We start from the raw sequence: 13,248 nt of genomic DNA, 5'->3' as shown, positions 1-13,248 counted from the left end.
TGAATTGAATCCTTATATTTGTCGGACATTCAATTTAAAAGTATTTGGAAGTCTCCTCGCAGTTTGCATGCGTGGTTATTTGTCTCATACAGTATTATGTTGATGTGCTAAGTGATCAAGGGTGAAATTTAACTAGGATGTGATTTGTGTGTGAATTTGTAAGTTGTAATTAATAAAATAAAGAGGTCCGACAAGATTAGGAATTTTCGTCATGAATAGACAGACTGTGGCTTAAGTATTGTTAATCGTTTAACAACACAACATGTCAAAAGAAAATAATAATTTAGTGAATGAGAGTAGCTGAATAAAACCCCGTACATGCATATGATCAAATTAATAGTGTGAATTCCAGACCAAAAAAAAAAAAATAATAGTGTGAATGTGATAAAAAGTCTTGTCACAAATAATTGACTAGAAGATCTTGTAGTAGCAAGCGTCAAATCTAAAATCTGAATATGTCGAAAGCATATATTTATTTAATTAGGGTCCCCTAGCTAGTTGTAAATAATATACATCCGACTATATAAAATACATCCTGTTCTGTTTCCAAATCAGTGTCAGTTTAAGTCTTAAATAATTTACATACAAAAAATATGTAGCTGATGCGTGTTTTATAATTCAAATACGCTGCTTGGCCACTAATTTTATATACACTCAAGACGTAAACCTTCATGTCAAATAACATGATATGTCGTAATACAATACTTTGCATATTTACTTCCCCAATAAAATTTCTAATCCAAAAGATTAATTTATAAAATCATTGCTCATTTCCAACTGATTTTGGGGTCTCAGCGATGTGTGGATTTGTCCAACTTGGTTTCTCAATTTATCTTTTTGCATGACTGGTCATTGGGGTTCAAACTTTCTAATTTCCAGCTTACCCAGCCCAATTTTTAGATGGGCATATCTAAAATCAAACCGGCTTTGATTTGCAAATTAGTGGTTTTATATTCAAACTTTTATGGCACTTTGATATTGTGTGTGAAAAAGAAAACCTTCATCCTTCAATATCGCTTGTATCAAGAAAGGAAGAAGAAAAAAGTCGTTGAGGTGGGCCTTGTCTAGAAAATCAATTCAATCAATTCAGTCCAACTCTTCAAGGAGATTCTTTTGAAACAAGTTTTTATTGGACCGATGTTTTTCAACAATAATGCTTGAAATGAGCCCAGAAATATGTACTATTTGTATTATGGGCTAACTTTCAAGGTTACCCACAAAAATGGTAGGTGTGTTTTTAATAATTCAATGTGCCAAAAATAATATAAAAACCTAGAATTAATTTCAAGATGAGAAATGAAACAAAAAGAGAAGCAAACAGATGTACATGGCTGGCTTATGTTTGTAAGATGCGACAAAGAAATTTTCATTGAATTTCATTCAGTCCACAAGGAAGAGGCCCAAAACTCTCTCCCGCATGGGAAACACATGGCCCAAGGTTTCCTAATCTTCCAATAGACAGTTTCTACTCAAATTTATATGGCATTATGATAAGAAAAGGGGAATCTACTGTCAAGAGTGTCTACCACATTGCTCGGTCTATCGCCTCCTCTCCTCATGCCACCTCTGTATCCAGTTCAGCGTCGTCGTCTTCTCTTTGGAAAGCTCTCTGGAAAGCTGAGGTGTCGCTTAAAGTCAAAATTTTCTGGTGGCAAGTGTGTTCGAATATTCTCCCCACAAGGTTGAACCTTTTCAAGAAGCGCATCCCGATTGACACCACCTTTGCCTTCTCTGGTAACGCCCACGAATCAACGATGCATATACTGCGTGATTGCCCCTTTGATGTCGCTGTTTGGAGTTGCTTCCCACTGGCTGGTCGACGGTCTACTTATTACAGCAAATCGGCAAAGGGATTGGGTTCATACATGCTTGTTAATGTATCTTTTGCAGAAAGTATACTATAATTGCACCTTTTCTTGCGGTTTAAAGTTGTCTTCCTCAGTTGGTCACATGAATTTGAAGTATATGAAATAATTCAATATTCAACTTATTTGTTGTGGAATTTTTTGTGACGCCTGATGTCTATTTTCATGGGGTGATCGCATGATCAGTTTTTCCATTTTAGGGATTGTATGTAGGCAATGCTAAATATCATGTTGGATTTTCTTCTATAAAAACTTTGGGAAAATTATGGATGGAGAGTATCGGGCCATATTCATTGCATATCGGTCTATTCGATATATAAGTGATGTTTGTGGCTTAGCATCCAATAAACGTTCCTATTATGATGCTCTTCTGTCAAAAGTTTGTCAAGCTAAGAGGCCAATCTTGATCTCCCCTACCTCAGGTAGGAGTCTAGATTAAGACTCATGGAGTTAGTATTAGTACTTCTACTTGCTATGCTCATGGAAAGTTGTTATGTACATCGAACTATGCGTGTATATGAGGTTTTTCTTTGACAGTATTACATTGTGGCCGATTGTTCTTTGTATTGGGGGCTTAGTGTTGTGCTTTGTTCGTCTATTTTTCGGGTTCTTTGTAGCAGTCCAAATGGCCTGTGTCGGACTAACTTGTTAATCCATGGCATGTGTGGTACTTTTTCCTACCCTGGAGCTTGTCCCATGTAGTTTTTCTAGAAAGGTTTAATGAGACCATTATATTTGTGACGGTCTTTGTATGCCTCTTTAGTTTATGAATGAAATCTTATTGTCAAAAAAAGTGAAGATCTTTGTCTTGTTTCCTTTCTTTGCCATATTGACCAAATTGAGTATAAGTCAGCGAATTGGAGTTTTTTAATTTTTTATAATAAATAAATAGAAACTTCATTAAATAAACTTTAGCACTATAAGAAGCTAATTACATTACGGGATCGTGCATGACAGTTGGTTAGGACTTGGGAGACTGTCGTTGCCTGCCTGATCTTTCTCTTCTTTTACTGGTCATCCCTGACTCCTCGAAGTCATCTAAGATGACATTGATCCTTATGACCTTCGGAGAAAGGCTCTTTGGCAGCATCACAATCTTTAAAGTACTAATCCCAAGAAGGCAACAAACTAACATGTTAAAAACAAAACTAAAGCGGATAAAAGCCGTATTAAAACTATTAACCCGCATCACCACAATTAACCATAAGCCCAAACAAAGCCCACAAACCAACATAACCGAAACGCCTACCACCACCACCACTTGAAGAAGAGTCACAGCGACCACACCACCACCACCTCATAATAGATCTGGGGAAAATATGCTTTCGAGTGATCTACCTACGCATGAGAATTAACAAATAAAAGAAAATAACAACCTTGCTAAAGAACATTTGGGTGATTTGTAGCAACCTCTGTCAAATAAGATGTAGAACCAAAGTTAGAGAACATAAACAATGTTAGATAATGGGTTTTGGGAGAAGGATTTGGTTAAGAATATAGCCCAAAATGGGTGATGGGGAATTTCAATATGAGCATTGCTAAAAAGAAATCACCATAAGGGGCTCTTATTCAAAAGGCCCCAATGGAGTTATTCACTAACCCAAAAGGAAAAGAACATAAAAGAGGAGGGGCAGTGACGCTTCTTTCTCCTCCCCCTCTATAAAGTTTTCCTTTGGAACTCACAGAGAGAAAGAACATTTAGGGATTTTTTTATATAAAATGTTTAAAATTTGGTTGAAATCGAACTGGAGTTTCATTAAAAAGAAGAAGTCATGGAATGGAATATAAGTAGTGTAGAATTTCTAGTCTTATGCTACGGCCTAACTACTTCACAATCACACTCAAACGAGTCTCACTTAAGCTACAACCTTACTTATTTTCTTCTATTATTTTTAATTTTTAATTTTATCAAACTTACTTATTTTCTTCTTTTAAGTTATGTGGAATGGCTCAAATTTGTTGAGAGTATCATCTCACATTGGAAATGCATGCCTTGTATTTGTAGTTCAAATAATGTTGGGAGTTTGATCATCACATTCTAATATGGTATCAAAGCATGCGGTCTATGTGACAAGACCAACGACTGCACATGCTTTAACTTCACCGAGTAAAATGTATTAGGCGGGAAAATATACCTCACAGAAAATTAGAATGATTTTTTATTATTATATAGGTATAGAACTAAAACTAGAAGCTCTCTCAATCAAATTTCAAAATCTTTTCTATTAAGTTAGGTAGCATTATCATGCCATGCCGTGTCCCGTGTGTACCGATATAACCTTTTGGGCTGTAAAGAGAAGCTTGCTTGTAGCCAAAAAGGAGCACAGCATAACCTCACTATCCAACACCATACTAGTTGACAATGCAACGTGCACCAATCTTCACTTTCCATCTGTCTTGTGACAAAATGGTTATGCTAGCAATAGCCACACAATTAAGTAAGAACATGCATGATTGGGATTGCCTCTTAAGCCACCAGACAACGCCACGTGTAAGCCAAGAAATTCATTAGTTTAATTAATCCTTCAGGCCACCTTCAAACAATGGTTCATGTTGTTCATCCCACTCCCCCAATTTGATGAACTTATGCCCAAATTTAACAAGCATCATGTTCATCCTCTAATTTGGAGATCACTCATTGGGAAAGGAAAACCTGTTATTATTTGCTACTATATAAAAACAATAATATGCATTAAATGAGTGATCTATAAGCAAAACCCTTCATTAATTATGTAATTAATTCAATGTTTATATATATAATACAAGTTCTTACACATCTCTCACTCTCTAATAAGCTTCCTAGCTACCTACATATACTAAATCAAAACTTCATAACAACACAATAAACATAAATTTCCAAAAAGTGGGAGAGTACCATGAAAATGAAAATAAAAATAAAAAAACTAAATAAAACATATATAAAATGGATATGAACTGGTCCATTGAGATCTCTTGGATATGCATGCATTTGATTTTAGCTACTTGTTCTGGATTGGATTTGAGCCACTGGGTGGCTTTCTCCTCATACTAGACTCCACAGCTTTCTTGGGCTCTTTCATGGCTCCACTGCTTGTACTGAACCTGCTTGGAGAAACAGAAACCACTGGAATTGACAGAAGCCTTCTTGACAGGCTCCTTCTTTCTCTTCCTTGAAAGATCTTTACTTCATGGCAGAGACAAAAAGAGGAGCACAAAAGGATTTCAATGAGTATCAAAGCAAAGAGAGAAGTGAACTTCATAATTGAGGTTTTGGTTCAAGTGATGTAGAAATATACTGGAACTATATATATTGGTTCTTGTTAAAAGTAGTGAGCGTGGGAGCAGGTTGTGTGAAAGGCATGCAACATGCCTACTTCACGTGGTTTGCCAATACTTTTAGCTTAATTAATTGAAATTTTGTTGGAGAAAAAAATCTTTACAATCTATGCCCGTGTACGACCGAAAGCTACACATTGACTAAGCAAACAACTCAGCAGACCTTCACCACCAGATTAATAGGAACAGAGTGCATCTTCAAGACAGTTGGACAAGTCATTTGTGCAAAAAGAAAAATTATTTACAGTGTCTTGAGTGTGATTTTAATTTTATAGCGTGTAACAGAAATAAGTAGAAGTGTTTTTTGGGTTGTAAGTATGGGTTATGTCAGTTGTTAAGGTATTTCCCTTGCAATTCAGTTGTTAAGGTATTTCCCTTGCATTTGAGTTTGATTTCTTTCGACGTACAATAAAGCAGTTTATAGCATCGTGTGTCGAAAAAGAAGCATTTTTGAGTTTTTGTCAAGTAAATAGGTGGAAGTGTTGTTTGAAGAGAAGATAGGCGAATGGACACTATCACATGGTCATATGACCCGAAAAGTTGAAGGGATGCATATCACATAGCTGAATATTTTAGACCTTGAATTTGTAGTCAAGATTCCTACATTTTCAATTTTCTGTGGAGCTTATGGCTAGTGTGACCCTCCAAACTACAGTTGAAGCTCTTGACCGATCAATCTTAATCAACCGATTATATATATGTAGATATATATTATATCATATATATGCAGCGATTGGTTTTCAGCTGAAAAGATGCCGCATCTGTAGCAGACTATTTTGGAAATGATAAAAATTGTAATTAAAAACTTGGTCTAATTTTTTTTATTTACTAGAGGTTGGAACTTGGAAGCCGCTAAGCATGTGGAAATGAATTGACTATTACTGTTTTTCTGACTTAGTTGCAGAATAAGAAAGATTAAACTAAATGACTCATGTGACTGAACACAGTGATTCCAAATCAATCATTATCACACTACATGTTCATGGTTCCTTTCATGATCTTTTTGTTTCAAGTTAACTATAAAATTATTAGATGGGCAATTAACCCATATTTTAACCTTAACATTTTTTTAATTTTTTCCATAACATTCTAGCAAAAAACTCATTGGTTTTGCTTAATTCTCTGCCAAATTAATTTCAACCCCCTAGTATGCATAAAACCTACTGCTCTAGCTAGCTAGGGAGAATATATAGAAATCCTAGATTTGGCCTAAGAAGATCATATGCCTAATGCCAACCTTATAAACCTTATTATAAAATTGCATGTCAGTATATTTTTGGGCGAAGTAGCTATAGCCTTAGCTGGATTGTCAGCAAGATTTGAAATCCTTTGATTCTTTAATAGGGTATTCACCAATCAACTTGTCCTTCCAATTGGTTGAAAATGGGGGACGAGTATGATACAAATATATGGAATTCAAACCAGGAAATTGACTACTTGCCAAGTATTATGTATTAAACCTTTTAAGATGAGACATGCAATTATATTTTTGGGATAAGAACTATTTATTGCGCATGAAATTGAGTAAATACTTCAATTTTTTTTTCAATTTCAATGGCTTTATCCGATTTAATGCCACCAAGAGAGGGGGGCAGGGGCAGTGTTTTTTTGGCATCTGGACATCTAGCTATGAAAACTTGATTTTATGGGATTTTAGTATGAAATATATATTGACTTAATCCATCATTTTTAGCGCTGCACTAAAACCATGAATTTATTTGCGCAATTTGATTTTCTAGTATTTTTATTTGAATCGATGGTGGACTTCCTTATGAAACTTAAGTAAATGGAGTAATATAAAAATAAATAAAAGTAAAAGGACAAAGACATTTACTTAAATGTTGAAAATGGAAATAAGGTAATATGTACCACTTGAGCAAATGTCTTTTCAATTTCAATGGCTGCATCCGATTTAATTTCCACCAAGAGAGGGGGCAGGGGGAGAAAAACTTCATGGCACGAGGATGCTATGGTAAGCCTTCCACGTAAGTATCCCTATCCAATTAAAAAGGGACACGTGTAATCCATTTTAAGACTAAAATTTTTTAAAAAAATTCCACCTATGCTGCCCCTCCGTCGTGTCCTCCTCCTCTGTAACTAAAATCCCTCCCATTCTCTCTCTTCACATCGGCTCTCTCTCATCTCTCCCTCTCTTCCCTTGCAACTCAAATCATCTCTCCTTCTCTCTCTCTCTCTCTCTCTCTCTCTCTCTCTCTCTCTCTCACCGGCTCTCTATTTCTCATCTCTCCTTCCATTTATCTCTCTTGTTGCCGGCAATAACGGAGGCTGGCAAGGTCGTGGGTCTATAGATATGATATTAGCCACTTCATATGTGATATCCCGCTCCTAAATTAATATTTAATTCTTAAATTATTCAAGTAAATGACAACTTTACACCGAGAGTATTTTAATGGGTTTAAAACTGACTTTTTGTTCGGGAAAGAATTTAGGGATTTGAGTAGCATCGTTGCATGGAGCGCGTCGATACGAGTTAGTAACACGTAGGGCTCAAATCGGAGTTTTAACAAAGAAGTTATGGTTAACAGAAGTGTAGTGGCACAACCGTAAATATTTCGATGTTATTTCTTTTTTTTTTAAACCACCTCTTCTCTCTCTTTCTCTCTCTCTTCGGCGATGAAACCGCCATTTTCGACAGCGATTCCGGCCACTAAACGCGTCTCCGTAACTTGCAAAACGCTCCTTTCCACCTCCTCTACACGACCCACTAAATTTTAGACCCAATTTCGAGCCGTGAAGCGACTTGAATGAGTGGAAAAATCGCATTTTTCTGTCATTGTTTCCGGTGATTTCGGCAAAGAAATCCGACAATGAGGTACAATTCTTCATCCATTTTTCTTGTTCTAGCCGTTTTGATAGTTGGTTTAGATTGATTTGGAGCCGTGGGTGACCAATTAGAAACCTAGATTTTGTCCGAGTTTGGCAGCGTTTTTCGACCACTTCTCGGCCAAATTGGAGGTCGGTCTAGTTATAAAAGTTGTTCCCTAGTTGTTCTGATCACCTAGGTATATGTATTGTTGGATGTTTTGAGAATTTTCTGGTCGACGAAATTTTATCAACACATCCACTCGCTGTCGGAGCGTGTGGCGGGCATGGGCCAAGGTTGGGTGGCCCATTTGGTCCTAAAATATTTCTCATGTCGTCCCAAGCACGACTGTATGCTCGAATTCGAATTTGGTTATCGTTTAACGATCGAATGAAATTTTTACATATTAGGCGATATCTAGGTTTAATATGTTCGGACCGTTGAATCGACTTCATTTCAAAATTTGTTGATCTAGGCACCTCTAGGATTGTGTAGGAACTCACGGATCGAGAATCGGAGTCCCGAATACTCGAACCAATGATTCAAAGTTTACGTAAAACAGTGACCGTCCGATCGTGCGATCAAGAGCAATCCGACCACTCAATCGAGACTAAACTCTCGGGACATGTTAAGTAGACCTTGTCGAACTTATAGGAACGTTCAGATCAGGAATCATAAGTGGTGGGCCCCGCAGGCCCAATTGGTCAATTCCGCATCGGGGTCAAACCGACTGTTGGATAGTGACGAGACTTTTAGAATGGGCTGAACTTATGGTTGTGTAGGAATTGGCATATAACAAATTAAGGTCGCGAGTCGTATGAGTATAGTCGATTTGGATTGTGGGCTCTATCGGCTCAGTTGAGGCCATTAGTTGTTGTAATTGTAATGGGATGGTTGTTTTAGAATGACATCATACTAAGAAAGATTACTTTGATGTTTATGAGTTACTATGCAATTGATTTTACTGTTTAAGTATATTATATTATGTTTTGTTGTATAGAGTTGGGAATGGCTTGTTAATCGGATTTTGGCGTTAATAAGAAATTAATTAAATATCTAATTATATGTCTATATTTAATATATATATATATATATATATATATACTCAGTGGCTTAAAATCGATGAATTATGAATACTAGTTCTCATTAGTATGTGGTACATATTTAAATGTAGTTGAGAACAGTTTTGAAGATTATGCATGGTCAAATTCAATTAAGGTATGTTAGGATTGATCTCGTTTGAAAAAGGGATTTGTGGAATAAGAGGAATTTTATGATAAGTTTTGGAATATGGTTTTCAAACCACCATAAGAGTACCCTCCCAATTGTCTTTGGAACAGTCTAGTCATTTATGATAATACCCCATGAGTCTCGGGGATGCCTGAATCGTGTGGTGCGAGAATATGCATTCTTGGGCTGACTACATGTCCCCCTGAGTTCTGCAAGGATATGCGTTCTTGGGCTGACTACATATCCCCCGAGTTTTGTGAGGATATGCATTCTCGAGTTGATTACATGTCCTCTGAGTTCTACCAGGATATGTGTTCTTGGGCTGACCACATGTCCCCAAGTTTTGCGAGAATGTGTGCTCTCGGGGTGACCATAAGTCCCCTGGGTTCTACAAGGTTCCAACATACATGGCATTTGGAATTGACGGAATATTAGTGGAATTGAGGGATTATGAATGGGTGTACGCCTAGGTAGATATTATTTTAGTTTTTGATATGTTTTAAACTAAAAATTGATGATTTTATCTTGGTACTTATTGGTGAAGGGTTTAATATATGTTTTTCGACTTATGAGACAAGGATTGAGAGGTTTCTAAGTTTTAAGGATTTTATATAATTCGCAAAGTGATGAGTTTGTTTTTACATGTGAAAGATAGAAACATGTTTTATTCAACCTGTTGATATCGATATTAAGGTTTCACGTAATCAATGTTCTTTTAATAACTTTCTCGTTTTCATATTTATCTGTGACGAGCTATTATATATATGCATTTGTATATGCATATATGTGATGGGTGAAAAATTGTTCTAAAATCAATATCTTTCACTTAAGTTTTAGGGGAGTGATTAGAGTTGAAACTTTTGATTTAGAGAAGTGTGAAGGAACATTTAAATCGTATGCTTACATATGGGTTGAACTTTGTTTTCTTGTATAAAGAACTATGTGTGGCTTGATCTCTTGGTAAGGGTACGTAAGCAACCTAGAGTTACTAGGTGCAGTCACAAGATCAAGTGCTAAAAACTTGTTCAGTTAGGTCATATTGAAAAGTGATAACGTATCCATGTTCTAAGAGTTAGACCAGATTTAGATGGTTGAATGATTTATGTGGTATAAAGAGGCCTGAAGCCATTCAGATTTATTTATTTAATGCATGCTAAACGATTGGGATTTTTCAATTTTAATTGTATTTTTTTTTATAAGTGGAAATTTTTTGGGAAATATCATTTTTTCAGGGGAGACTCTGTCGGTTTTCTGGCAGAATTTAAAACCTTAAGGGTGTTTTTGTTTTGCAATTCAAGGCAAGAAGGGTATTTTGGACATTTATGCCCGACACCTGCCAGGTGTTGGACACGTACAGGGTTCGACTTGGATTCCAAAGTGGAATTTGGGTTAGGTTCTGTCATCGATCCAAGGCCGGCAAAGTCACCAACTCTCTGCACGAGAGAGAGAAACAGAGAGATGAGAGAGAGCTAATAAGAAGACGATTCTGACGACGATGTAGTAAGGGGAGAAATGATGCCAATGACGATGTGGATGATGGAGGATGGGGTGAGCGTTGACGACGGTGTCGGGAATTGTAGTAGGGGAAGGAGGTCGTAACTGGAAAGAGGAAAAACTTGGAATAAAATTATTATTATTTTTAGTCTTAAAGTGGATGACAAGTGTTCCTTTTTAATTAGATGAGGATACTTATGTGGGAGGCTTACCCTAGCATCCCTATGCCAGGGAAGTTTTTCTCTCGGGGCAGAAAGAGGAAAATGACCTCCTTCCCTTTGATGTGAGAGTGCGGCAGGGCTATGGTTTGTTTGGGAGAGAAAGCGGGTTCATTTAGCTCTTGATCTAGTGATATTTATTTTTCAATATTGAATAGGTTTAAACAGGTTTATAAAACCAAAAGTTATAATCTCAATCCTTTGGGACACGACTAGACGGGATTGGACTCAATGTCAATTTTATTTGTGACATGTTTACTAATTTATAATTGAAATCAAAATAAGGATTTGGATCATAATTATGAATTATTCTTGTGTTTACTTCACATAAAGGAATGAAAATGCAAGTGGTGGCCCACACAAAATTCGAAAATCAACTCCTGATTTTTAAGGAATTTGACTCTTGAGGTGGGATGAGATCTCGAGCCTCTGCATTTAGAGCCGGTGCATTTACCCTCATTTCACTAAATTTAGAGTGTTGTAAAAATCTAACCCCTTAAAACATGACACATCATCACGTTTTTTTCTTCTTCTCTAAATAGACGTTAAGTTTAGAGCGTGTTTCTTTTCTTTTCTTTTCTTTTTTTTTTACTTCCACGTAATCGTCTTTTCTCTAGGGTTCAATGAAAAATTGTCCATGGTTAAACAAATATTCAAATGCAAATGAAATGGAAAAACTCCAAAATTCTTGAATAGGTAATTTCTTTGAGGTAAAAATAAAGACAGATCCATTGCAATATGATTATGAGGGGAATGAAAATTACTTTCCTGATAAAATAAAATAAAAAGATTATGAGAGGAAGGAGGTGATGACAAAAAATCCTTATTGTGAAGCCATAAAATGCATGAAATACCGAAGAAAAGCAAAAACTATTTTAACTTGGTTGGATTTGAAGATTAATACAACCATGAACAGTTTTCCATTGAATCCCAAGAGGGCATCAATCAAACAGAGAGAAAGAAGGAGATGACCAAACACAAAAAAGAAAAAGAAACTTGATGTAAATTGAGGAGACATGAGCAGCCAACCTAACTGCAATAGTTAACGTCTGTTATATCTATTTACAGAAGAAAAAAAGAACTTTATGATGTGTCATATTTTAAGTTGTTAGATTATTGCAATGACCTAGATTTAGAGAAATGCGGGTAAATGCACTGTCTCTAAATGTAGAGGTTTGGGATCCGGGTGGGATGTGGTATTCTAATTCTTAAAGAACTAATCCATTAGAAATTCATATTTTTTAGCCATTATATCCTCACACATTTTTTTAAAACTCCAAATTTTCCATTTGGTTTAACTTGGATTCTAGCAAAATAATTTATGGGAATTTAGAACAAGGGCATTTTGTAATCAAATGGATTTCAATTTCAATTTATGGGAATTTAGTAAACATGCCCTTAGGCCTTTTCCAATCCATTTGGTCCTAAACCCAAATTTCCCCCCTCCAAAAAGTAACTATTTGGTTTTTGCTCGGACTCAAACCGTTTTTTCCCCAATCTTTCAGACTCAAATTTTAAGTCTTCAACTTTATTAAATTGTTTAAGAATGGTATAAGTCTATTTTTTTTCATGGATAATTTTTCTTCATTTTATCTTTTTAAATAACTTCATAATTTAAATTTTTGAACAATTTGACCTAAAAAAATTGAAATTCCACAAATATAATATTATTTGAGAAATGGGTGGGTATTTATAGAGTTTGAGTGAGTTTTGGGGTTGGATTTGATTTAGATTAATTTAAAATATTATTTTGATTGTTGGATTTAAATTTCAATCGTTGGATTTTTTTTTTACTATTAAAATAGTTTGTATTTAATGTGGATAGTTGGATTTGGGTTATTGTTGGAATGAAAAATAAAAATAAAAAATAGGCTCTACAACAACGCGACACATGGCGCCCATTGATTCCTCCTTGCACATGGGATGCATAAGCCTTGAGTGGGCTCCACCAAAAAGTTTTTCACCAGGCAATGACTGGACTCATATTTGGCCCTAAGTTTGGGTTTTCCCAAAGTTTGGCCCCTTACTTTTTTTTGGATTGGGAGAGTAATTGAGATATAATCTGTGATTATTTGGGTTTGGCATCATGGGTTGGAGATGACTTTAGGCCTTCTCCAATCCATTTGGTCAAAAACCTAAATTTCTCCCCTTAAAAAAGTAACTATTTGGGTTTTGCCTGGCTCATACCGTTTTTTCTCCCAACCTTCCAGACTTAAATTTTAAGTCCGCAACTATATTAAATTGTTTAAGAATGGTTTAAGTCTAATTATTTTTTCATGGATAACTTTTCTTCATTTAATCT

The sequence above is a fragment of the Prunus mume genome, linkage group LG8 (genome assembly GCF_029339155.1).
Source record: "Prunus mume cultivar Tortuosa linkage group LG8, ASM2933915v1, whole genome shotgun sequence".
Taxonomy (NCBI): Eukaryota; Viridiplantae; Streptophyta; class Magnoliopsida; order Rosales; family Rosaceae; genus Prunus; species Prunus mume.
Note: the sequence above shows the minus strand (reverse complement) of the source record.